Consider the following 25,677-nt stretch of genomic DNA (forward strand, 5'->3'; position numbering starts at 1 on the left):
ATTCTGCCTGAAGGAGTTTCCCTTAAACTTAACTTGCTATAGTCCAACGGATAGACATCTGAGACTGGAGCCCTATGTGCGCCTATTGCAGTTACCCAAAGTCAGTCCAAGAGCTTCCTTCTTTGACAGACGCAACACAGCTTTCAATCCCTCCTAAAACATACTTTCCTCACACTGTAGGAAGTGTTTTTCACACAGAAACAAAGTGCGAATGGCTACTGGACCTGATTATCCAATATGTGTTTGGGATGCCTAAGCGCCATAGCCTGCACTTTACTCACAGTACCTAATGAGTCCTATTCCGTCCCTGTTCTATCTTCATTCCTCAGCGGAGAACACACTGTTATGAATGAGTGCAGACCTGAAGTAGGATCCCTGAACAGATAGCTTCCTTCGAATCCCCTGTCAGGGTCCTGCATGATACACTTCATGATTGCTACTCATTCAGGTCCCACTGTTTCCAACAGAGCACAGACTCATCACTGTCGTGAGAAAGAACTGTACCACACTTCCCTCGTACATGGAAGTGTTTTGAGACGAGGTACACACTGTGGAACATCACTAATTTTGAACTTCCAGTAGGCGTCATAGAGGCCTATTTGCCTTACCTTTATGTTCACTCAGGGGATGCAACCTTTGCTCTGTCCGTCTTTGTTCTATCTTCTTTCCTCCACTGGAAAGACTCTGTGAGAAGTGACATTCCGCTTGACGGAGTTTCCCTTAAACAGAACTTGCTATATTCCAATGGATAGACGTCCTAGACTGGATCTCTATGTGCGCCTATTGCAGTTACCACAGAGTCAGTCCCAAGAGCTTCCTTCTTTCACAGACGCAACACTGAATTGAATCCCTCCTAAAGCACACTTTCCTCACAGTGTTGGAAGCATTTTTTTTTATTTTTTTCAACTTATTTATTTTCAGAAAAACATTATTCATTATTTTTTCACCACACCCAGTTCTCCATGCAAGCCGTGCCCTCTATAATACCCAACCCCTGGTACCCCAACCTCCCACGCTCCCGCAACATCAAACCCCTCAGATTGTTTTTCAGAGTCCATAGTCTCTCATGGTTCACCTCCCCTTCCAATTTACTCAGATTCCCTACTCCTCACTAACGCCCCTTGTCCTCCATGCTATTTGTTATGCTCCACAAATAAGTGAAACCATATGATAATTGACTCTCTCTGCTTGACATATTTACTCAGCATTATCTCTTTCAGTCCCGTCCATGTTGCTACAAAAGTTGGGTATTCATCCTTTCTGATGGAGGCATAATACTCCATAGTGTATATGGACCACATCTTCCGTATCCATTCATCCGTTGAAGGGCATCTTGGTTCTTTCCATACTTTGGCGACCATGGCCATTGCTGCTTTAAACATTGGGGTACAGATGGCCTTTCTTTTCACGACATCTGTGTCTTTGGGGTAAATACCCAGGAGTGCAATTGCAGGGTCATATGGAAGCTCTATTTTTTTTTCACATTTTTTTCAATTTATTTATTTTCAGAAAAACATTCTTCATTATTTTTTCACCACAACCAGTGCTCCATGGAGGCCGTGCCCTCTATAATACCCACCACCTAGTACCCCAACCTCCCACCCTCCCGCCACTTCAAACCCCTCAGACTGTTTTTCAGAGTCCATAGTCTCTCATGGTCCACATGCCCTTCCAATTTACCCAAATACCCTACTCCTCACTAACGCCCCTTGTCCTCCATGCTATTTGTTATTCTCCACAAATAAGTGAAACCATATGATAATTGACTCTCTCTGCTTGACTTATTTCACTCAGCATAATATCTTCCAGTCCCGTCCATTTTGCTACAAAAGTTGGGTATTAATCCTTTCTGATGGAGGCATAATACTCCATAGTGTATATGGACCACATCTTCCTTATCCATTCATCCATTGAAGGGCATCTTGGTTCTTTCCATAGTTTGGGGACTGTGGCCATTGCTGCTATAAACATTGGGGTACAGATGGCCCTTCTTTTCACGACATCTGTGTCCTGGGGGTAAATACCCGGGAGTGCAATTGCAGGGTCGTAGGGAAGCTCTATTTTTAATTTCTTGAGGAATCTCCACACTGTTCTCCAAATTGGCTGCACCAAGTTGCATTCCCACCAACAGTGTAAGAGGGTTCCCCTTTCTCCATATCCTCTCCAACACATGTTGTTTCCTGTTTTGTTAATTTTGGCCATTCTAACTGGTGTAAGGTGATATCTCAATGTGGTTTTAATTTGAATCTCCCTGAGAGCTAATGATGATGAGCTTTTTTTCATGTGTCTGATAGTCATTTGTATGTCTTGATTGGAGATGTGTCTGTTCATATCTTCTGCCCATTTTTTGATGTGTTTGTCTGTTCCTTGTGGGTTGAGTTTGAGGAGTTCATTATAGTCCTGGATATCAACCTTTTGTCTCTACTGTCGTTTGCAAATATCTTCTCCCATTCCGTGGGTTGCCTCTTTGTTTTTTTAACTGTTTCCTTTGCTGTGCAGAAGCTTTTGATTTTGATGAAGTCCCAGAAGTTTATTTTCGCTTTTGTTTCCTTTGCCTTTGGAGACGTATCTTGAAAGAATTTGCTGTGGCTGATATCAAAGAGATTACTGCCTACGTTCTCCTCTAAGATTCTGATGGATTCCTGTCTCACGTTGAGGTCTTTTATCCATTTTGAGTTGATCTTTGTGTACGGTGTAAGAGAATGGTCGAGTTTTATTCTTCTACATATAGCTGTCCAGTTTTCCCAGCACCATTTATTGAAGAGACTGTCTTTTTTCCACTGTATATTTTTTCCTGTTTTGTCAAAGATTAATTGACCATAGAGTTGAGGGTCCATATCAGGGCTCTCTACTCTGTTCCACTGGTCTTTTTGTCTGTTTTTATGCCAGTACCATGCTGTCCTGGTGATCACAGCTTTGTAATAAAGCTTGAAAGCAGGTAAGGTGATACCGCTTGCTTTATTTATTTTTATTTTTTTCCAATTTACTTATTTTCAGAAAAACAGTATTCATTACTTTTTCACCACACCCAGTGCTCCATTTTTTTTTTTCAACATTTCCTTAGCGATTCGGCGTCTTTTCTGATTCCATACAAATTTTAGGATTATTTGCTCCAGCTCTTTGAAGAATGCCGGTGGAATTTTGATCAGAATGGCATTAAAAGTATAGATTGCTCTGGCAGTATAGACATTTTAACAATGTTTATTCTTCCGATCCAAGAGCATGGAATGGTCTTCCATCTATTTGTGTCTTCTTCAATTTCTTTCATGAGTGTACTATATTTCCTCAAGTACAGATCCTTTACCTCTTTAGTTAGGTTTATTCCCAGGTGTCTTATGTTTCTTGGTGCTAAAGTAAATGGAATCGATTCTCTAATTTCCCTTTCTGTATTTTCATTGTTAGTGTATAAGAAAGCCACTGATTTCTGCACATTGACTTTGTATCCTGCCACACTGCTGAATTGCTGTATGAGTTCTAGTAGTTTGGGGGTGGAGTCTTTTGGGTTTTCCATATAAAGAATCATGTCATCTGCGAAGAGTGAGAGTTTGACTTCTATTACCAATTTGGATACCTTTTATTTCTCTCTGTTGTCTGATTGCTGTTGCTAGGACTTCGAATACTATCTTGAACAAGAGTGGTGAAAGTGGGCATCCTTGTCTTGTTGCTGATCTCAATGGGAAGGCTGCAAGCTTTTTCCCATTGAGGATGATATTTGCTGTGGGTCTTTCATAGATAGATTTTATGAGGTTCAGGAATATTCCCTCTATCCCTATAATTTGAAGCGTTTTAATCAGGAAGGGATGCTGGATTTTTTCATGCTTTCAGCATCAATTGAGAGGACATTGAGGTTCTTCTCTCTTCTCATATTAATATGTTGTATCACAGTGATTGATTTGCGAATGTTGAACCATCCTTGTAGCCCAGGGATGAATCCCACCTGATCATGCTGGATAATATTTTTAATGTGCTGTTGGATCCTGTTGGCTCGGATCTTGTTGAAAATCTTAGTATCCATATTCATCAGTGATATTGGTCTGAAATTCTCCTTTTTGGTAGGGTCCTTGCCTGGTTTGGGGATCAGGGTAATGCTGGGTTCATAGGCATAGTCTGGAAGTTTTCCTTCTGCTTCAATTTTTTGAAACAGCTTCAGGAGAATAGGTGTTATTTCTTCTTGGAAGGTTTGGTAGAATTCCCCAGGGAATCCGTCAGGTCTGGGCTCTTGTTTTTTGGGAGGTTTTTGATCACTGATTCAATTTCTTTATTAGATATCGGTCTATTCAGGTTGTCAATTTCTTCATGGTGCAATTTTGGTAGTTTATATTTTTCCAGGAATGCATCCATTTCATCTAGGTTGCTAAGCTTATTGGCATATAAGTGTTCATAATAACTTCTGATGATTGTTTCTACTTCCTTGGTGTTAGTTGTGATCTCTCCCTTTTCCTTCATAATTTTATGAATTTGGGTTTTCTCTATTTTCTTTTGGATTACTGTAGGCAGTGTCTTATCGATCTTATTGATTCTTTCAAAAAACCAGCTTCTAGTTTCATTGATACTTTCTGCTCTATCTCTGGTTTCTCCCTCATTGATCTCAGCTCTAATCTTAATGATTTCCCTTCTTATGTGTGGAGTTGGTTTGATTTGTTGTTGATCCTCCAGTTCTTTAAGGTGTAGAGACAGCTGGTGTGGTCTGGATTTTTCAATTTTTTTGAGCAAGGCTTGGATGGCTATATATTTTCCCCTTAGGACCGCCTTTGCTGTATCCCATAGGTTTTCGACCGAAATGTCTTCATTCTCATTGGTTTCCATGAATTGTTTCAGTTCTTCTTTGATCTCCTGGTTGATCCAAGCATTCTTAAGCAAGGTGGTCTTTAGCTTCCAGGTGTTTGAGTTCCTCCGGAACTTTTCCTTGTGATTGAGCTCCAGTTTCAAAGCATTGTGATCTGAGAATATGCAGGGAATCTTCTCAGTCTTTTGGTATCGGTTGAGTCCTGATTTGTGACCCTGTATGTGGTCTATTCTGGAGACGGTTCCGTGTGCACTTGAGAAGAATGAGTATTCTATTGTTTTAGGGTGGAATGCTCTGTATATATCTATAAGGTCCATCTGGTCCAATGTGTCATTCAATGCTCTTGTTTCTTTATTGATTTTCTGCTTCGATGATCTGTCTAATTCTGAAAGAGGCGTGTTAAGATCTCATACAATTAGTGTATTCATATCAATATGACTCTTTATCTTCATTAACAGTTTTCTTAAGTAATTAGCTACTCCCATATTGGGAGCATAGATATTTACAATTGTTAGATCATCTTGATGGATAGTCCCTTTAAGGATTATTTTGTGACCTTCTGTATCTCTGACTACAGTCTTTAGTTTGAAGTCAAATTTATGTGATATGAGAATTGCTACACCAGCCTTCTTTTGAGTCTCATTGGCATGAAAGATGCTTCTTCACCCCTTCACTTTCAGTCTGCGTGTATCTTTAGGTTCAAAATGGGTCTCTTGTAGACAGCATATGTATGGGTCCTGTCGTTTTATCCAATCTGCAACCCTGTGCCGTTTTATGGGTGCACTTAGGCCATTCGCATTGAGAGTGATTATTGATAGATACGTTTTTATTGACATCGAGTTAACTTTGAAGTCTTTCTTTCTGTAGACTGTCTCTATATTTCTGTTCAATGCTATTCTTGGGATTTTTCCTCTTTTATAGAACCCCCCTTAATATTTCCTGCAGTGTCGGCTTGGTGGTTGCATGGTCTTTTAAGCCTTGCCGGTCTTGGAAACTCTTTATCACTCCATCCATTTTGAATGTCAGTCTTGCTGGATAAAGTATTCTTGGCTGCTTGTTCTTCTCTTTTAAGGCCCTGAATATATCTTGCCAGCCCCTTCTGGCTTGCCAGGTCTCTGTGAACAGGTCTGACTTTATTCTGATGGGCTTCCCTCTGTAAGTAAGGAGCATCTTTGCCCTGGTAGCTTTCAAGAGATTATACCTACAATTATAATTCCTCATTTTGACTATTAGGTGTCGTGATGTTTTTTTGGAGTGTATAATCTTGGGTGGAGACCGTTCAGCCTCTAGTACATGAACACTGGTTTCATTCACGAGATTCGGAAAATTTTCATGAAGGACTTGTTCCACGATATCTTCTAGACTTCTTTCTTTCTCCTCCCCTTCAGGAATTCCAATAATTCTGACGTTGGAACGCTTCATGGCTTCATTTATTTCCCTGATTCTGCTTTCGTGGGATCTAAGCTGTTTGTTCCAGGCTTCCTCCTGATCTTTTCTATCTGTTTGTCTTCTAGATCACTAATTCTACCTTCTGTCTCAGTTACCCTAGCTTTGTGAGAGTTTAGATTAGATTGGAACTCATTGAGAGCATTGTGGACCTCCTCCCTGGTAGCTTTAAGCTCCGCCCTAACATTGTGAACATCCTGTCTGGTCGCTTTCAGTTCGGCCCTAATCAATTCTGTTTGGTCATCCATGGCTATCTCCAACCTAACTATTGCCTGGATAATTGTTAACCTGAATTCTTTTTCTGACATATTGTCTAAGTTGATAGCCGTTAGCTCTGTTGCAGAAGGTCCATCCTCTGTATATTTCTTCTGTTGGGCATTCCTCCTCCTAGTCATTTTGGTGGGAGAAGACTGAACAGATGTAGCTGGATGTATCAACTCTGGTGCAGTCAAGGTGCACCCTGGAACACTTCTGAGCAGTCAGGATTCCCCACCCAAACGAGAGACAAAAGAAAAGTAAAAGGAAAAGAAGAAAAAGAAAAAGAAAAAAAAGAGAGAGAGATAGAGAGACAGGAAAGAAAGGGAAGATGAAAGAGAAGTTTCAGCCCAGATGGGCCCCGATGTAAGATTTATGAAGTAGACAAACAAAAAGAGTTAAAAAGACTGATACAATTATATGGCAAGAGAAAGAAAAAACATATATATATGCAAATAAAGAAAGAACCTCGTCCAAAAGAACCACAAGTTTAAAATTTATATGCTGTCAGGACAAACACAAAAAACACAGAAACACTAGTGGAAGAAGATGGGAGAGTTCTTGTAAATTCTCAGTGTGTGCGAAGAAGGTTGTTTTGATTCTTCCTGGATGTATCTTGATATCTTTGTTAAAAGACTCAACTTTCCTAAGACAAAGGGGATTAAAAATTGGTTTACCTATAGGGGTAGTATTGATTGGGGAAAGGGGATTACTTTGAAGTTAATTGTATATGAATATTAGAGGATAAAAATAAAAAGGAATATACTAGACTAAACTAAACTAAATTTTTTAAAAAAGGATTTCAAAAAATAAAAATGCAAAAGAAAAACATAGGTGTATGTTTCAAAAAGTTCAGGTTAGAAAGATATTATGGAATTTGATATATTGTACATCTCGCTATGATGGTAAATAGGTTAAAAAAATTACCTATGTGTAAAAAAAAAATTATGAACCGGAATAGTGGAAATGAGTGAAGAATACACGTTTTCCTATGAAGTAGTGGTGGTTCTCTTGTAGTCCTTTTTTTTTTCTTTCTTGGTTTGTTTTCTGGGGGAGGGGCCTGCCACGTGGGTTGTCAGTCAATGATGTTTCCTGAGTTGAGTCCCCCCGCCCCCCTCAAGGGGGTGGGCTCTGGGAAAACTGGTTTTTTTCAGGCTTTTGTTCTCTGGCGGTTTTTTTGCTTGTTCACTTTTATCCCTCTCACCTTGACCGCCTTTGATGGTTTTTTGTTGTATTAGAAGAAATCAAACTGCACCCGGATCTCCGTCTCAGAGAGAAGCCTCAGTCTGGGTGCAGAAGCTGAATAAATTCCCCCTTGGCCGCTGGCAGCGCAGGTTCCAAGTTGCAGACCCTGGGGGCGCAGGATCTTTTGCTCATTCCCAAAGCCAAGGCAGTGGCGACTGTCTGGGAGCTCCCGACTGCCAGAGAGGTTCCAAGAAGTGATCGCACACTGAGATTTTGCCGGCCCGGGCTGGGAGTGCCCGGTTTGCGCGCACCTCTTTTCAGAGGCGGCTGTGGTTTGGGCGCGCGTCTGGGGCACTGAGAATGGGGCGCTGGTCCATAAGCCGCAGGCTGGGCTTTTGCCGCCTCTGTCCGGGGAAGAGTTTCGTGTGCGCGGCTTAGGCTTTGAAACAACGGCGCGGGTCAAGGAGAGCCAGCCGGGCCTCAGTAACACAAGGGTGCTCGAGGGACGTGCGCGCGCATCTCAAGCTTTGTGGTAGGACTGGTGCACTTTCTGCAGACAGGCGCTGCTCCCATCTGCTCACAGGAGCCGGGATCTACTGGCTCTGGGGCACGCTGGTGGCTTAGGGACCAGGAGCTGGTTTCTCCGCTGCACTATCTCTGCCTCCCCGCCCGAAGGCCATCTGGGACCGGGGACTTAAGCCCCTGTCTCTAGCCGCCCCGATTCACACAATTTCCCCCCGAGATCCTTTCCTCTTTTGGAGTGCTCTCCAAGTTACTGCTGTTCCCCAGACGCAGGGCACTCACCTCGTATTGGGGTACTACTTTCGCACAGGTCGCCACTGGTGGCTCCCTCCCCCTTTTGTTTATCTTCCAATATCAGTCCACACTTCCCATTCCGCTTTACCTGCTCACTGGCGACTTCTGCCCCTGTAGAGATCCAGACGTGTATAATTCTGATCTCAGGCTGATTTCATGGGTGAACGGAGTCTTTCGAAGGTAATCAGCTCACTTTGGGGTACCAGCTGAAAAGACGCCAGCTTGCCCCTCCCATAGCCTGCACTTTACTCACAGTACCTAATGTGCCCCTATTCCGTCCCTGTTCTATCTTCATTCCTCAAAGGAGAATACATTGTTATGAATGAGTACGCCCCTGAAGAAGGATGCCTGAACAGATATCTTCCTACGTATCCCCTGTCAGGGTCCTGCATGATACACTTAATGATTGCTACTCAGTCAGGTCCCACATTTCCAACAGAGAACAGGCTCATCACTGTGATGAGAAAGTACTGTAGCGCACATCCCTCATACATTGGAAGTGTTGTGAGACGAGGTAGACACTGTGGACCAAAACAGGTGTTGAACTTTCAAAATGCGTCATAGAGGTCTATGTGCCTTAACTTTAGCTTCACTCAGGGGATGCGACCTTGCCTCTGTCCGTCCATGTTCTATCTTCTTTCCTCCACTGGAAAGACTCTGTGAGAAGAGACATTCCGCCTGAAGGAGGTTCCCTTAAACAGAACTTGCTATAGTCCAACGGATAGCCGTCTAAGACTGGAGTACATGGTGCACCTATTGCAGTTTCCACGAGTCAGCCCAAAGAGCTTTCTTCTTTGACAGACGCAACACTGCATTGAATCCCTCCTAAAGCACACTTTCCTCACAGTGTTAGAAGCGTTTTTCACACAGAAACAAAGGGAGAATGAATACAGTTCCTGAACATCCAATATGTGTTTGGGATGCCTAAGCGCCATAGCCTGCATTATACTCACAGTACCTAATGTGCCCGTATTCCGTCCATGTTCTATCTTCATTCCTCAAAGGAGAACACATTGTTATGAAGGAGTACGCACCTGAAGAAGGATGCCTAAACAGATCTCCCCTACGAAAGCCTTTTCAGGGTCCTGCACGCTACACTTCATGATTGCTCCTAAGTCAGGTCCCACTTTTTCCAACAAGCACAGACTCATCACTGTCGAGATAAAGTACTGTAGCACACTTCCCTCGTACATTGAAATTGTTATGAGACGAGGTAGACACTGTGGACCATCACAGGTGTGGAACTACCAGTAGGTGTCATAGAGGCATAAGTACCTACATTTTCCTAGTCACACGGGATGCAACCTTGCCTTGTCCGTCCTTGTTCTATCTTCTTTCCTCCTCTGAAAGACACTGTTAGAAGTGACATTCCACTTGAAGGAGTTTCCCTGAAACAGAACTTGCTATAGTCCAACAGATAGACGTCTGAAACAGGAGCCCTATGTGCGCCTAATGCAGTTACCACAGTCACACCCTAGAGCTACCTTATTTGACAGACGCAACACTGCATTGAATCCCTCCTAAAAAACACTTTCCTCACAGTGTTGGAAGCGTTTTTCACACAGAAACAACGTGCGAATGACTACTGCACCTGAACATCCAATATGTGTTTCGGATGCCTAAGCGCCATTGCCTGCATTATACTCACAGTACCTAATATGCCGCTATTCCGTCCGTGTTCCATCTTCATTCCTCAGGAGAACACATTGTGTTAAAGAGTACGCACCTGAGGAAGGATGCCTGAACAGATAGCTTCCTTCGAATCCCCTGTCAGGTTCCTGCATGATACACTTCATGATTGCTACTCTGTCAGGTCCCACTGTTTCCAACACACACAGACTCATCACTGTCGTGAGAAAGTACTGTATCACACTTCCTCGTACATTGGAAGTGTTGTGAGACGAGGTAGACACTGTGGAACATGACAGGTGTTGAACTTCCAGGATGTGTCATAGAGGCCTCTGTGCCTTACCTTTAGCTTCACACAAGGGATGCAACCTTGGCTCTGTCCGTCCTTGTTCTATCTTCTCTCCTCCACTGGAAAGACTCTGTGAGAAGTGACATTCCGTCTGAAGGAGTTTCCCTTAAACAGAACTTGGTATAGTGCAACGGATAGACGTCTGAGACTGGAGCCCTTTGTGCACCTATTGCAGTTACCACAGAGTCTGTCCCAAGAGCTTTCTTCTTTAACAGACGCAACACTGCATTGAATCCCTCTTAAAGCACACTTTCCTCACAGTGTTGTAAGCGTTTTTCACACAGAAACAAAGTGGGAATTACAAGAGTACCTGAACATCCAATATGTGTTTGGGATGCCTAAGCGCCAAAGCCTGCACTTTACTCACTGTACCTAATGACCCATAGTCAGTCCATTTGCCATCCTCATTCCTCAAAGGAGAACACATTGTTATGAATGAGTACGCACCTGAAGAAGGATGCCTGAACAGATAGTTTCCTTCGAATCCCCTGTCAGGGTCCTGCAGGATACACTTCATGATTGCTACTCTCCAGGTCCCACTGTTTCCAACAGACACAGACTCATCATTGTCGTGAGAAAGTACTGTAGCACATTTCCCTCGTACATTTGAAGTGTTGTGAGACGAGGTAGACACTGTGGATAATCACAGGTGAGGAACTTCCAGCAGGCGTCATAGAGGCCTAAGTGCCTACCTTTTTCTTTTTTTTTTAGACTTTATTTATTTATTTATTTGACAGAGAGAAATCACAAGTAGATGGAGAGGCAGGCAGAGAGAGAGAGAGGGAAGCAGGCTCCCTGCTGAGCAGAGAGCCCGATTCGGGACTCGATCCCAGGACCCTGAGATCATGACCTGAGACGAAGGCAGCGGCTTAACCCACTGAGCCACCCAGGCGCCCCTATTTTTTCTTTCACACGGGATGCAACCTTGCCTCTTTCCGTCCTTGTTCTATCTTCTTTCGTCCTCTGAAAGACACTGTTAGAAGTGACATTCCACCTGAAGGAGTTTCCCTTTAACAGAACTTGCTATAGTCCAACGGATAGACGTCTGAGACTGGAGCCCTATATGCGCCTATTGCAGTTACCACAGAGTCAGTCCCATGAGCTTCCTTCTTTGACAGACGCAATACTGCATTGAATCCCTCCTAAAGCACACTTTCGTCACAGTGTTGGAAGCGTTTTTCACACAGAAACAAAGTGCGAATGACTACTGGACCTGAACATCCAATATGTGTTTGGGATGCGTAAGCGCCATTGCCTTCATTATACTCACAGTACCTAATATGCCGCTATTCCGTCCGTGCTCTATCTTCATTCCTCTAAGGAGAACACATTGTTTGAAAGAGTACGCACCTGAGGAAGGATGCCTGAACAAATAGCTTCCCTCGAATCCCCTGTCAGGAACCTGCACGATACAATTCATGATTGCTACTCATTCAGGTCCCACTGTTTCCAACTGAGAACTGACTCATTACTGTCATGAGAAAGTACTGTAGCACAGTTCCCTCGTACATGGAAGTGCGGTGAGACGAGGTAGACACTGTGGAACATCACAGGTGTTGAACTTCCAGTATGCGTCACAGAGGCCTAAGAGGCTTACATTTAGCTTCACTCAGGAGGCAAACTTGGCTCTGTCCGTCCTTATCCTATCTTCTTTCCTCCACTGGAAAGACTGGGAGAAATGACATTTCTCCTGAATGAGTTTCCCTTAAAGAGAACTTGCTATAGTCCAACGGACAGACGTCTGAAACAGGAGCCCTATGTGCGTCTAATGCAGTTACCACAGTCACACCCTAAAGCTTCCTTCTTTGACAGATGCAACACTGCATTGAATCCCTCATAAAGAACACTTCCCTCACAGTGTTGGAAGCGTTTTTCACACAGAAACAAAGTGAGAATGAATACAGCTCCTGAACATCCAATATGTGTTTGAGATGCCTAAGCGCCATAGCCTGCATTATACTCACAGTACCTAATGTGCCTGTATTCCGTCCATGTTCTATCTTCATTCCTCAAAGGAGAACACATTGTTATGAATGAGTACGCGCCTGAAGTAGGATCCCTGAACAGATAGCATCCTACGAATCCACTGTCAGGGTCCAGCATGATACCCTTCATGATTGATAGTCAGGTCCCACTGTTTCCAACAGAGCACAGACTCATCACTGTCTGAGAAAGTACTGTAGCACATTTCCCTCGTACATTGGAAGTGTTGTGAGACGAGTTAGACACTGTGGAACATCACAGGTGTGGAACTTCCAGTAGGCGTCATAGAGGCCTAAGTGCCTACCTTTTACTTTCCTCAGGGGATGCAACCTTGCCTCTTTCCGTCCTTGTTCTATCTTTTTCCTCCTCTGAAAGACACTGTAAGAAGTGACATTCTGCCTGAAGTAGTTTCCCTTAAGCAGAACTTGCTGGAGTCCAACGGATAGATGTCTGAGACTGGAGCCCTATGTGCGCCTATTGATGTTACCACACAGTCAGTCCCAAGAGCTTCCTTCTTTGACAGACTCAACACTGCCATGAATACCTCTTAAAGCACACTTCCCTCACAGTGTTGCAAGCCTTTTTGACACAGAAACAAAGTGCGGATAACCACTGGTCGTGAACAGCCAGTATGTGTTTGGGATGCCTAAGAGACAGAGCCTGCACTTTACTCACAGTACCTAAATTGCCCCTATCCGTCCTTGTTCTATCTTCCTTCCTAAAGGAGAAGGTACTATTATGAAGGAGTACCCACCAGAAGTGCAATCACTGAAGAGATACCTTCCTGCTAATCCCCGGTCAGGGTCCTGTATGAGACAATTCATGTTTGCTACACAGAAAAGTCCCAGAGTTTCCAACTGAGCACAGACTAATCCCTGTCAAGAGAACGTACTAATGCACACTTCCCTCGTACATTGGAAATGTTCTGAGACGAGGTAGACACTGTGGAACATCACAGGTGTTGAACTTCCAGTATGCTTCATAGAGCCCCATGTGCCTTACCTTTAGCTTCACTCAGGGGATGCAACCTTGGCTCTGTCCATCCTTGTTCTATCTTCTTTCCGCCACTGGAAAGACTCTGTGAGAAGTGACATTCCACCTGAAGGAGTTTCCCTTAAACAGAACTTGATATAGTGCAACAGATAGACGCCTGAGACGGGAGCCCTATGTTGGCCTATTGCAGATTCCACAGAGTCAGTCCCAGAGCTTCCTTCTTTGACAGACGCATCACTGCATTGAATCCCTCCTTAAGCACACTTTCCTCACAGGGTTGGAAGTGTTTTTCACACAAAAACAAAGTGCGAATGACTACTAGCTCTGAACATCCAATATGTGTTTGGGATGCCTTAGCGCCATAGCCTGCACATTACTCAAATTACCTAATGTGCCCCTATTCCGTTCTTGTTCTATCTTCATTCCTCAAAGGAGAACACACTGTTATGAATGAGTACGCACCTGAAGTAGGATGCCTGAACAGATAGCTTCCTTAAAATCCCCTGTCAGGGTCCTGCATGATACACTTCATGATTGCTACTCAGTCAGGTCCCACTGTTCCCAACTGAGCAACTACTCATCACTGTCATGAGAAAGTACTGTAGCACACTTCTCTCATACATTGGAAGTGTTGTGAGACGAGGTAGACACTGTGGAAAATCACAGGTGTTGAACTTCTAGTATGTGTCATACAGGCCTATGTGCCTTACATTTAGCTTCACACAGAGGATGCCACCTTGGCTCTGTCAGTCCTTCTTCTATCTTATGTACTCCACTGAAAAGACTCGTTGAGAAGTGACTATCCGCCTGAAGGAGTTTCCCTTAAACAGAACTTGCTATTTTCCAACGGATAGACGTCTGAGACTGGAGCCCTATGTCGCCTATAGCAGTTACCACATAGTCATGCCCAAGAGCTTCCTACTTTGACAGACTCAACACTGCAGTGAATCCCTCTTAAAGCACACTTCCCTCACAGTGTTCGAAGCGTTTTTGACACAGAAACAACGTGCGGATAACCACTGGTCGTGAACATCCAATATGTGTTTGGGATGCCTGAGAGACATAGCCTGCCCTGTACTCACAGTACCTAATTTGCCCCTAGTCCGTCCGTGTTTTATCATCCTTCCTAAAAGAGAAGGTACTGTTATGAATGAGTACCCACCTGAAATGGGATCCCTGAAGATATAGCATCCTGCAAATCCCCTGTCAGGTTCCTGTATGAGACACTTCATGATTGATACACAGAGAGGTCCCAGAGTTTCCAAATGAGCACAGACTCATCCCTCTCGAGAGATCGTACTAATGCACAGTTCCCTTGTACATTGGAATGTTGTGAGATGAGGCAGACACTGTTGAACATCACAGGTGTGAACATCCAGTATGCCTCCTAGAGGCCCATGTGCCTTACCTTTAACTTCACTCAGGGGATGCAACCTTGGCTCTGTCCGTCCTTGTTCTATCTTCTTTTCTCCACTGGAAAGACTCTGTGAGATGTGACATTCCACCTGAAGGAGTTTCCCTTAAACAGAACTTGCTATAGTCCAACGGATATACGTCTGAGACTGGAGCCCTATGTGCGCCTATTGCAGTTACCACACAGTCAGTCCCAAGAGTTTCCTTCTTTGACAGATGCAACACTGCATTGAATCCCTCATAAAGCACACTTTCCTCACAGTGATGGAAGTGTTTTTCACACAGAAACAAAGTGCGAATGACTATTGGACCTGAACATCCTATATGTGTTTGGGATGCCCAAGCGCCATAGCCTGCACTTTACTCACATTACCTAATGTGCCCCTATTCCGTCACTGTTCTATCTTCATTCCTCCAAGGAGAACACTCTTTTATGAATGATTACGCACCTGAATTAGGATCCCTGAACAGATAGCTTCCTACGAATCCCCTGTCAGGGTCATGCATGATATACTTCATGATTGCTACTCAGTCAGGTCCCACTGTTTCCAACAGACCACAGACTCATCACTCTGGTGAGAAAGTACTGTAGCACACTTCCCTCGTACATTGGAAGTGTCTTGAGACGAGGTAGACACTATGGAACATCACAGGTGTTAAACTTCCAGTATGCGTCATAGAGGCCCATGTGCCTTACTTTTAGCTTCACTCAGGGGATGCAACCTTGGATCTGACCGTCCTTGTTCCATCTTCTTTCCTCCACTGGAAAGACTATGTGAGAAGTGACATTCCGCCTGAAGGAGTTTCCCTTAAACCTAACTTGCTATAGTCCAACGGATATACGTCTGAGACCACAGAGTAAGTCCCAAGAATTTCCTTCTTTGACAGACGCAACACTGCATTGAATCCCTCCTAAAGCACACTTCCCTCACAGTGTTGGAAGCATTTTGACACAGAAACATAGTGCGGATAACCACTGGTCGTGAACATCCCATATGTGTTATTGGATGCCTAAGAGACATAGCCTGCCCTTTACTCACAGTACCGAATTTGTCCCAGTCCGTCCGTGTTCTATCTTCAATCCTAAAGGAGAACGTACTGTAATGAATGAGTACCCACCTGAAGTGGGATCCCAGAAGAGATACCTTCCTTCTAATCCCCTGTCAGGGTCCTGTTTGAGACACTCCATGATTGCTACACAGACAGGTCCCAGAGTTTCCAGCTGAGCACAGACTCATCCCTGTCGAGAGATCGTACTAATGCACAGTTCCACCGTACATTGGAAGTGTTCTGAGACGAGGTATACAATGTGGAACATCACAGGGGTGGAAGTTCCAGTAGGCGTCATAGAGGCCTTTGTGCCTTACATTTCGCTTCACTCAGGGGATGCAACCTTGGCTCTGTCCGTCCTTGTTGTATCTTCTTTCCTCCACTGGAAAGACTTGTGAGAAGTGACATTCCGTCTGAAGGAGTTTCCCTTAAACAGAACTTGCTATAGTCCAACGGATAGACTTCTGATACTGGAGCCCTAAGTGCACCTATAGCAGTTACCACAAAGTCATTCCCAAGAGCTTCCTTCTTTGACATACTCAACACTGCACTGAATCCCTCTTAAAGCACACTTCCCGCACAGAGTTCGAAGCGTTTTTCACACAGAAACAATGTCCGGATAACCACTGGTCGTGAACATCCAATATGTGTTTGGGATGCCTAAGAGATTTAGCTGCCCTTTACTCACAGTACCTAATTTGCCCCTGGTCCGTCCGTGTTCTATCTTCCTTCCTAAAGGAGAAGGTACTGTTATGAATGAGTACACATATGAAGAGGGATACCTGAAGAGATACCTTCCTGCTAATCCCCTGTCAGGGTCCTGTTGAGACCCTTCTTGATTGCTACACAGACAGGTCCCAGAGTTTCCAACTGAGCACAGACACATCCCTATCGAGAGATCGTACTAATGAACAGTTCCCTCGTACATTGGAAGTGTTCTGAGACGAGGTAGACACTGTTGAACATCACAGGTGTTGAAATTCCAGTATGCGTCATAGAGGTCCATGTGTTTTATTTTAGCATCACTCAGGGGATGCAACCTTGGCTCTGCCCGTCCTTGTTCTATCTTCTTTCCTCCACTGGAAAGACTCTGTGAGAAGTGACATTCCGCCTGAAGGAGTTTCCCTTAAACAGAACTTGCTACAGTCCAACGGATAGAAGTCTGATATTGGGGCCCTATGTGCGCCTATTGCAGTACCAAGGAGTCAGCCCAAGAGCTTCTTTCTTTGACAAACGCAACACAGCATTGAATCCCTCCTAAAAAAACACTTTCCTCACAGTGTTGTAAGCGTTTTTGACACAGAAACAAAGTGCGAATGACTACTGGACCTGAACATCCAATATGTGTTTGGAATGCCTAAGCGCCATAGCCTGCATTTTACTCACAGTACCTAATGTGCCCCTATTCCATCCCTCTTCTATCTTCATTCCTCAAATGAGAACACACTTTTATGAATGAGGACGCAACTGAAGAAGGATGCCTGAACAGATAGCTTCCTTTGAATCCCCTGTCAGGGTCCTGCATGATATACTTCATGATTGCTGCTCAGTCAGGTCCCACAGTTTCCAAGAGTGCACATATGCATCTCTGTCGTGAGAAAGTACTGTAGCACACATCCCTCGTACATTGGAAGTGTTGTAAGACGAGGTAGACACTGTGGACCACCACAGATGTGGAACTTCCAGTAGGCCTCATAGAGGCCTAAGTGCCTACCTTTTACTTTCCACAGGGGATGCAACCTAGACTCTGTACGTCCTTGTTCTATCTTCTTTCATTCTCTGAAGGACACTGTAAGAAGTGATATTCCGCCTGAAGGAGTTTCCCTTAAACAGAACTTGCTATAGTCCAACGGATAGACGTCTGAGACTGGAGCCGTATGTGCGCCTACTGCAGTTACCACACAGTCAGTCCCAGGAGCTTCCTTCTTTGACAGACTCAACACTGCAGTGAATCCCTCCTAAGGCACACTTTCCTCACAGTGTTGGAAGCGTTTTTCACACAGTAACAAAGTGCAAATGACTACTGGACCTGGACATCCAATATGTATTTGGGATGCCTAAACGCCATAGCCTGCATTATACTCACAGTACCTAATGTGCTGCTATTCCGTCCGTGTTTTATCTTCATTCCTCAAAGGAGAACACATTGTTATGAATGAGTACGCACCTGAAGAAGGATGCATGGACCGATAGCTTCCTACGAATCCCCTGTCAGGGTTCTGCATGATACACTTCATGATTGCTACTCAATCAGGTCTCAGTGTTTCGTACAGAGCAAAGACTCATCACTGTCATGAGAAAGTACTGTAGCACACTTCCCTCGTACATTGGAAGTTTTGTGAGACGAGTTAGACACTGTGGAACATCACAGGTGTGGAACTTCCAGTAGGCGTAATAGAGGCATAAGTGCCTACCTTTTACTTTCCACACGGAATGCAACCTTGCCTCTGTCCGTCCTTGTTCTATCTTACTTCCTCCACTGGAAAGACTCTGTGGCAAGTGACATTGCATCTGAAGGAGTTTCCCTTAAAACGAACTTGCTATAGTCCAACGGATAGACTTCTGAGACTGGAGCCCTATGTTCGCCTATAGCAGTTACCACAGAGTCAGTCCCAAGAGCTTCCTTCTTTGACAGACGCAACACTGCATTCAATTTCTCCTAAAGCACACTTTCCTCACAGTGCTGGAAGCTTTTTTCACACAGAAATAAAGTGCGAATGACTAGTGGACCTGGACATCCAATATGTGTTTGGGATGCCTAAGCGCCATAGCCTGCATTATACTCACAGTACCTAATGTGCCGCTATTTCGTGCGTGTTCTATCTTCATTCCTCAAAGGAGAACACATTGTTATGAATGAATACGCACCTCAAGAAGGATGCATGAACCGATAGCTTCCTACGAATCCCCTGTCAGTGTCCTGCATGATACACTTCATGATTGCTTCTCAGTCAGGTCCCACTGTTTCCAACAGAGCACAGACTCATCACTGTCATGAGAAAGTACTGTAGCACACTTCCCTCGTACATTGGAAGAGTTGTCAAATGAGGTAGACACTGTGGACCATCACAGGTGTGGACCTTCCAGTAGGCATCATAGAGGACTAAGTGCCTATATTTTACTTTCCACACGGGATGCCACCTTGCCTCTGTCCGTCCTTGTTCTATCTTCTTTACTCCTCTGGAAGACACTGTTAGAAGTCACGTTCCACCTGAAGGAGTTTGCCTTAAACAGAACTTCCTATAGTTCAACGAATAGACGTCTGAGTCTGGAGCCCTATGTGCGCCTATAGCAGTTACCACAGAGTCAGTCCCAAGAGTTTCCTTCTTTGACAGACGCAACACTGCATTGAATCCCTCCTAAAGAACACTTTCCTCACAGTGTTGGAAAAGTTTTTCACACAGAAACAAAGTGCGAATGACTACAGTCCCTGAACATCCAATATGTGTTTGGGATGCCTAAGCGCCATAGCCTGCATTTTACTCACAGTACCTAATGTGCCCCTATTCCGTCCCTGTTCTCTCCTCATTCCTCAACGGGGAACACACTGTTTTCAATGAGTACGCACCTAAAGTAGGATCCCTGAACAGATAGCATCCCAGGAATCCCCTGTTAGGGTCCTCCATGATACACTTCATGAATGCTACTCAGTCCGGTCCCACTGTTTCCAACTGAGCACCGACTCATCACTGTCATGAGAAAGTACTGTAGCACTTCCCTCGTACACTGGAAGTGTTTTGAGACGAGGTAGACACTGTGGAACATCACAGGTGTTGAACTTCCAGTATGCGTCATAGAGGCCTATGTGCCTTACCTAAGATTCACTCAGGGGTTGACACATTGGCACTGTCCGTCCTTGCTCTATCTGCTTTCCTCCACTGGAAAGACTCTGTGAGAAGTGACTTTCCGACAGAAGGAGTTTCCCTTAAACAGGACTTGCTATAATCCAACGGATAGACGTCTGAGACGGAGCCATATGTGCGCCTATTGCAGTTACCACAGTCAGAACCAAGAGCTTCCTTCTTTGACAGACGCATCACTGCATTGAATCCCTCCTAAAACACACTTTCCTCACAGGGTTGGAAGCGTTTTTCACACAGAAATAAAGTGCAAATGACTATTGGACCTGAACATCCAATATGTGTTTTGGATGACTAAGGTCCATAGACTGCATTATACACACCGTACCTAATGTGCCCCTATTCCGTCCCTGTTCTTTCTTCATTCCTCAAAGGGGAACACACTGTTATGAATGAGTACGCACCTGAAGTAGGAACCCTGAACAGATAGCTTCATTCAAATCCTCTGTCAGGGACCTGCATGATACACTTCATGATTGATACTCAGTCAGGTCCCACTGTTTCCAACTGAACACCGACTCATCACTGTCATGAGAAAGTACTGTAGCACACTTCCCTCATACATTGGAAGTGTGAGACGAGGTAGACACTGTGGAACATCACAGGTGTTGAACTTCCAGTATGCGTCATAGATGCCTATGTGCCTTACATTTAGCTTCAATCAGGGGATGTAACCTTGGCTCTGTCCATCCTTGTTCTATCTTCTTTCCTCCACAGGAAAGACTCTATGAGAAGTGACTTTCCGCCTGAAGGATTTTCCCCTAAACAGAACTTGCTATAGTCCAACGGATAGACGTCTGAGACAGGAGCACTATGTACCCCTATTGCAGTTACCACAGAGTCAGTCCCAAGAGATTCCTTCTTTGACAGAAGCAACACTGCATTGAATCCCTCCTAAAGCACACTTTCCTCACAGTGCTGGAAGTGTTTTTCACACAGAAACAAAGTGCGAATTACTACTGGACCTGAACATCCAATATGTGTTTGGGATGGGTAGGCGCCCAAGCCTGCACTTTACTCACAGTACCTAATGTGCCCGTATTCCGTCCTTCTTCTATCTTCATTCCTCAAGGGAGAACACATTGTTATGAATGAGTACGCACCTGAAGAAGGATGTCTCAACCGATAGGTTCCTACGAATCCCCTGTCAGGGTCCTGCATGATACACTTCATGACTGCTACTCAATCAGGTCCCACTGTTTCCAACAGAGCACAGATTCATCACTGTCATGAGAAAGTACTGTAGCACACTTCCCTCGTACACTGGAAGTGTTCTGAGATGAGGTAGACACTGTGGACCATCACAGGTGTGGAACTTCCAGTAGGCGTCATAGAGGCCTAAGTGCCTACCTTTTACTTTCCATTCGGGATGCAACCTTGCCTCTGTCCGTCCTTGTTCTATCTTCTTTCATCCTCTGAAAGACACTGTAAGAAGTAACATTCCGCCTTAAGTAGTCTCCCTTAAACAGAAGTTGCTATAGTCCAACGGATAGACGTCTGAGACTGGAGCCCTATGTGCGCCTACTGCAGTTACCACAAAGTCAGTCCCAAAGCTTCCTTTTTTGACAGACTCAACACTGCACTGAATCCCTCTTAATTCACACTTCCCGCACAGTGTGGGATGTGTTTTTGACACAGAAAGAAAGTGCGGATAACCACTGGTCGTGAACATCCAATATGCGTTTGGGATGCCTAAGAGACATAGCCTGCACTTTGCTCACAGTACCTAATTTGCCCCTGTCAGTCCGTGTTCTATCTTCCTTCCTAAAGGAGAAGGTACTGTTATTAATGAGTACCCACCTGAAGTGGGATCCCTGAAGATACCTTCCTGATAATCCCCTGTCAGCGTCCTGGATGAAACACTTCATGATTGCTACACAGACAGGTCCCAGAGTTTCCAACTGAGGACAGACTCATCCTTGTCTAGAGATCATACTAATGCACAGTTCCTCGTACATTGGAGGTGTTTTCAGATGAGGTAGACACTGTGGAACATCACAGGTGTTGAACTTCCAGTATGCATCATAGAGGCCCATGTGTCTTACCTTTAAATTCACTCAGGGGATGCAACCTTGGCTCTGTCCGTCCTTGTTCTATCTTCTTTCCTCCACTGAAAATCTCTTTGAGAAGTGACATTCCGCCTGAAGGAGTTTCCCTTAAACAAAACTTGCTATAGTCCAACAGATAGACGTCTGAGACTCTAGCCCTTTGTGCGCGTAATGCAGTTACCACAGAGTCAGTCCCAAGAGCTTCCTTCTTTGACAGAAACAACACTGCATTGAGTCCCTCCTGAAGCACACTTTCCTCACACTGTTGATAGCAATTTTCACACTGAAACAAAGTGAGAATGACTACTGGACCTGAACATCCAATATGTGGTTGGAATGTCTAAGCGCCATAGCCTGCACTTTACTCACAGTACCTAATGTGCCCATATTCCGTCCCTGTTCTATCTTCATTCCTCAAAGGGGAACACACTGTTATGAATGAGTACGCACCTGAAGTAGGATCCCTGAAGAGATAGCTTCCTTCGAATCCCCTGTCAGGGTCCTCCATGATACACTTCATGATTGCTACTCAGTCAGGTACCACTGTTTCCAACAGACCACAGACTAATCACTCTGGTGAGAAAGTACTGTAGCACACTTCCCTCGTACATTGGAAGTGTTTTGAGACGAGGTAGACACTGTGGAACATCATAGGTGTTGAACTTCCAGTATGCGTCATAGAGGCCTATATGCCTTACCATTAGCTTCACTCAGGGGATGCAACCTTGGCTCTGTCCGTCCTTGTTCTATCTTCTTTCCTCCACTGGAAAGACTCTGTGAGAAGTGACATTCCACCTGAAGGAATTTCCGTTAAACAGAACTTGCTATAGTCCAACGGATAGACGTTGAGCCTCGAGGCCTATGTGCGCCTATTGCAGTCACCACAGTCAGTCCCAAGAGCTTCCTTCTTTGACAGACGCAACACTGCATTGAATACCTCCTAAAACACACATTCCTCACAGTGTTGGAAGCGTTTTTCACACAGAAACAAAGTGCGAATGACTACTGGACCTTACATTCCAATATGAATTTGGGATGCATAAGCGCCATAGCCTGCATAATACTCACAGTACCTAATGTGCCCCTATTCCGTCCCTGTTGTATTTTCATTCCTGAAAGGAGAACAAACTGTTATGATTGAGTAGGCTTTTGAAGAAGGATGCCTGAACAGATAGTTTCCTACGAATCCCCTGTCAGGGTCCTGCATTATACACTTCATCATTGCTACTCAGACAGATCCCACTGTTTCCAAAGAGCACAGACTCATCACTGTCGTCTGGAAGTAGTGTACGACAATTCCCTCGTACACTGGAAGTGTTGTGAGACGAGGTAGACACTGTGGAATATCTCTCGTGTGGAACTTCCAGTCGGTGTCATACAGGCCTAAGTGGCTACTTTTACATTCCACAGGGGATGCAACCTTGGCTCTGTCCATCCTTGTTCTATCTTCTTTCCTTCTCTGAAAGACAATATAAGAAGTGACATTCCGCCTGAAGGAGTTTCCCTTAAGCAGAACTTGCTATAGTCCAACGGATAGACGTATGAGACTGGAGTCCTATGTGCGCCTATTGCAATTAGCACAGAGTCAGTCCCAAGAGCTCCCTTCTTTGACAGACGCAACACTGCATGAGTCCCTCATAAAGCACACTTTCCTAACAGTGTTGGAAGCGTTTTTCACAGAGAAACAAAGTGCGAATGACTACTGGACCTGAACATCCGATATGTGTTTGGGATGCCTAAGCGCCATAGCCTGCACTTTACTCACAGAACCTTATATGCCCCCTTCCGTCCCTGTTCTTTCTTTATTCCTCAAAGGGGAACACAATGTTATGAATGAGTACGCACCTGAAGTAGGAACCCTGAACAGATAGCTTCCTCTCTCTGCTTGACTTATTTCACTCAGCATAATCTCTTCCAATCCAGTCCATGTTGCTACAAAAGTTGGGTATTCATCCTTTCTGATGGAGGCATAATACTCCATAGTGTATATGGACCACATCTTCCATATCCATTCATCCGTTGAAGGGCATCTTGGTTCTTTCCACTGTTTGGCGACTGTGGCCATTGTTGCTATAAACTTTTGGGTACAGATGGCCCTTCTTTTCACGACATCTGTATCTTTGGGGTAAGTACCCAGGAGTGCAATTGCAGGGTCATAGGGAAGCTCTATTTTTAATTTCTTGAGGAATCTCCACACTGTTCTCCAAAGAGACTGCACCAACTTGCATTCCCACCAACAGTGTAAGAGGGTTCCCCTTTCTCCACATCCTCTCCAACACATTTTGTTTCCTGTTTTGTTAATTTTGGCCATTCTAAATGGTGTAAGGTGATATCTCAATGTGGTTTTAATTTGAATCTCCCTGAGGGATAATGATGATGAGCATTTTTTCATGTGTCTTTAGCCATTTGTATGTCTTGATTGGAGAAGTGTCTGTTCATATTTTCTGCCCATTTTTTGATGTGTTTGCCTGTGGTTTGAGTTTGAGGAGTTCATTATAGTCCTGGATATCAACCTTTTGTCTCTACTGTCGTTTGCAAATATCTTCTCCCATTCCGTGGGTTGCCTCTTTGTTTTTTTGACTGTTTCCTTTGCTGTGCAGAAGCTTTTGATTTTGATGAAGTCCCAGAAGTTTATTTTCGCTTTTGTTTCCTTTGCCTTTGGAGACGTATCTTGAAAGAAGTTGCTGTGGCCGATATCAAAGAGATTACTGCCTATGTTCTCCTCTAAGCCTGATGGACTCCTGTCTCACGTTGAGGTCTTTAACCATTTTTAGTTGATCATTCTGTATGGTGTAAGAGAATGGTCGAGTTTCATTCTTCTACATATAGCTGTCCAGTTTTCCCAGCACCATTTATTGAAGAGACTGTCTTTTTTCCACTGTATATTTTTTCCTGTTTTGTCAAAGATTAATTGACCATAGAGTTGAGGGTCCATATCTGGGCTCTCTACTCTGTTCCACTGGTCTATGTGTCTGTTTTTTTTTATTATTATTTTTTAAAAATATTGTGTTTATTTTTTTTCTGACTCTTTTTTTTCCAATTTATTTTTTTCAGAAAAACATTATTCATTATTTTTTCACCACACCCATTGCTCCATGCAAGCCGTGCCCTCTATAATACCCACCACCTGGTATGCCAACCTCCCACCCCCCTGCCTCTTCAAACCCTTCAAACTGTTTTTCAGAGTCCATAGTCTCTCATGGTTCACCTCCCCTTCCAATTTACTCAAATTCCCTACTCCTCTCTAACGCCCCTTTTCCTCCATGCTCTTTGTTATGCTCCACAAATAAGTGAAACCATATGATAATTGACTCTCTCTGCTTGACTTATTTCACTCAGCATAATCTCTTCCAGTCCCGTCCATGTTGCTACAAAAGTTGGGTATTCATCCTTTCTGATGGAGGCATAAATATCCATAGTGTATATGGACCACATTTTCCTTATCCATTCATCCGTTGAAGGGCATCTTGGTTCTTTCCATAGCTTGGTGACTGTGGCCATTGCTGCTATAAACATTTGAGTACAGATGGCCCTTCTTTTCACGACATCTGTGTCCTGGGGTTAAATACCCAGGAGTGCAATTGCAGGGTCATAGGGAAGCTCTATTTTTAATTTCTTGAGGAATCTCCACACTGTTCTCCAAAGAGACTGCACCAACTTGCATTCCCACCAACAGTGTAAGAGGGTTCCCCTTTCTCCACATCCTCTCCAACACATGTTGTTTCCTGTTTGCTAATTTTGGCCATTCTAACTGGTGTAAGGTGATATCTCAATGTGGTTTTAATTTAAATCTCCCTGAGAGCTAATGATGATGAGCATTTCTTCATGTGTCTTTTAGCCATTTGTATGTCTTGATTGGAGAAG

The sequence above is a fragment of the Neovison vison genome, chromosome 1, assembly GCF_020171115.1.
Source record: "Neovison vison isolate M4711 chromosome 1, ASM_NN_V1, whole genome shotgun sequence".
NCBI lineage: Eukaryota > Metazoa > Chordata > Mammalia > Carnivora > Mustelidae > Neogale > Neogale vison.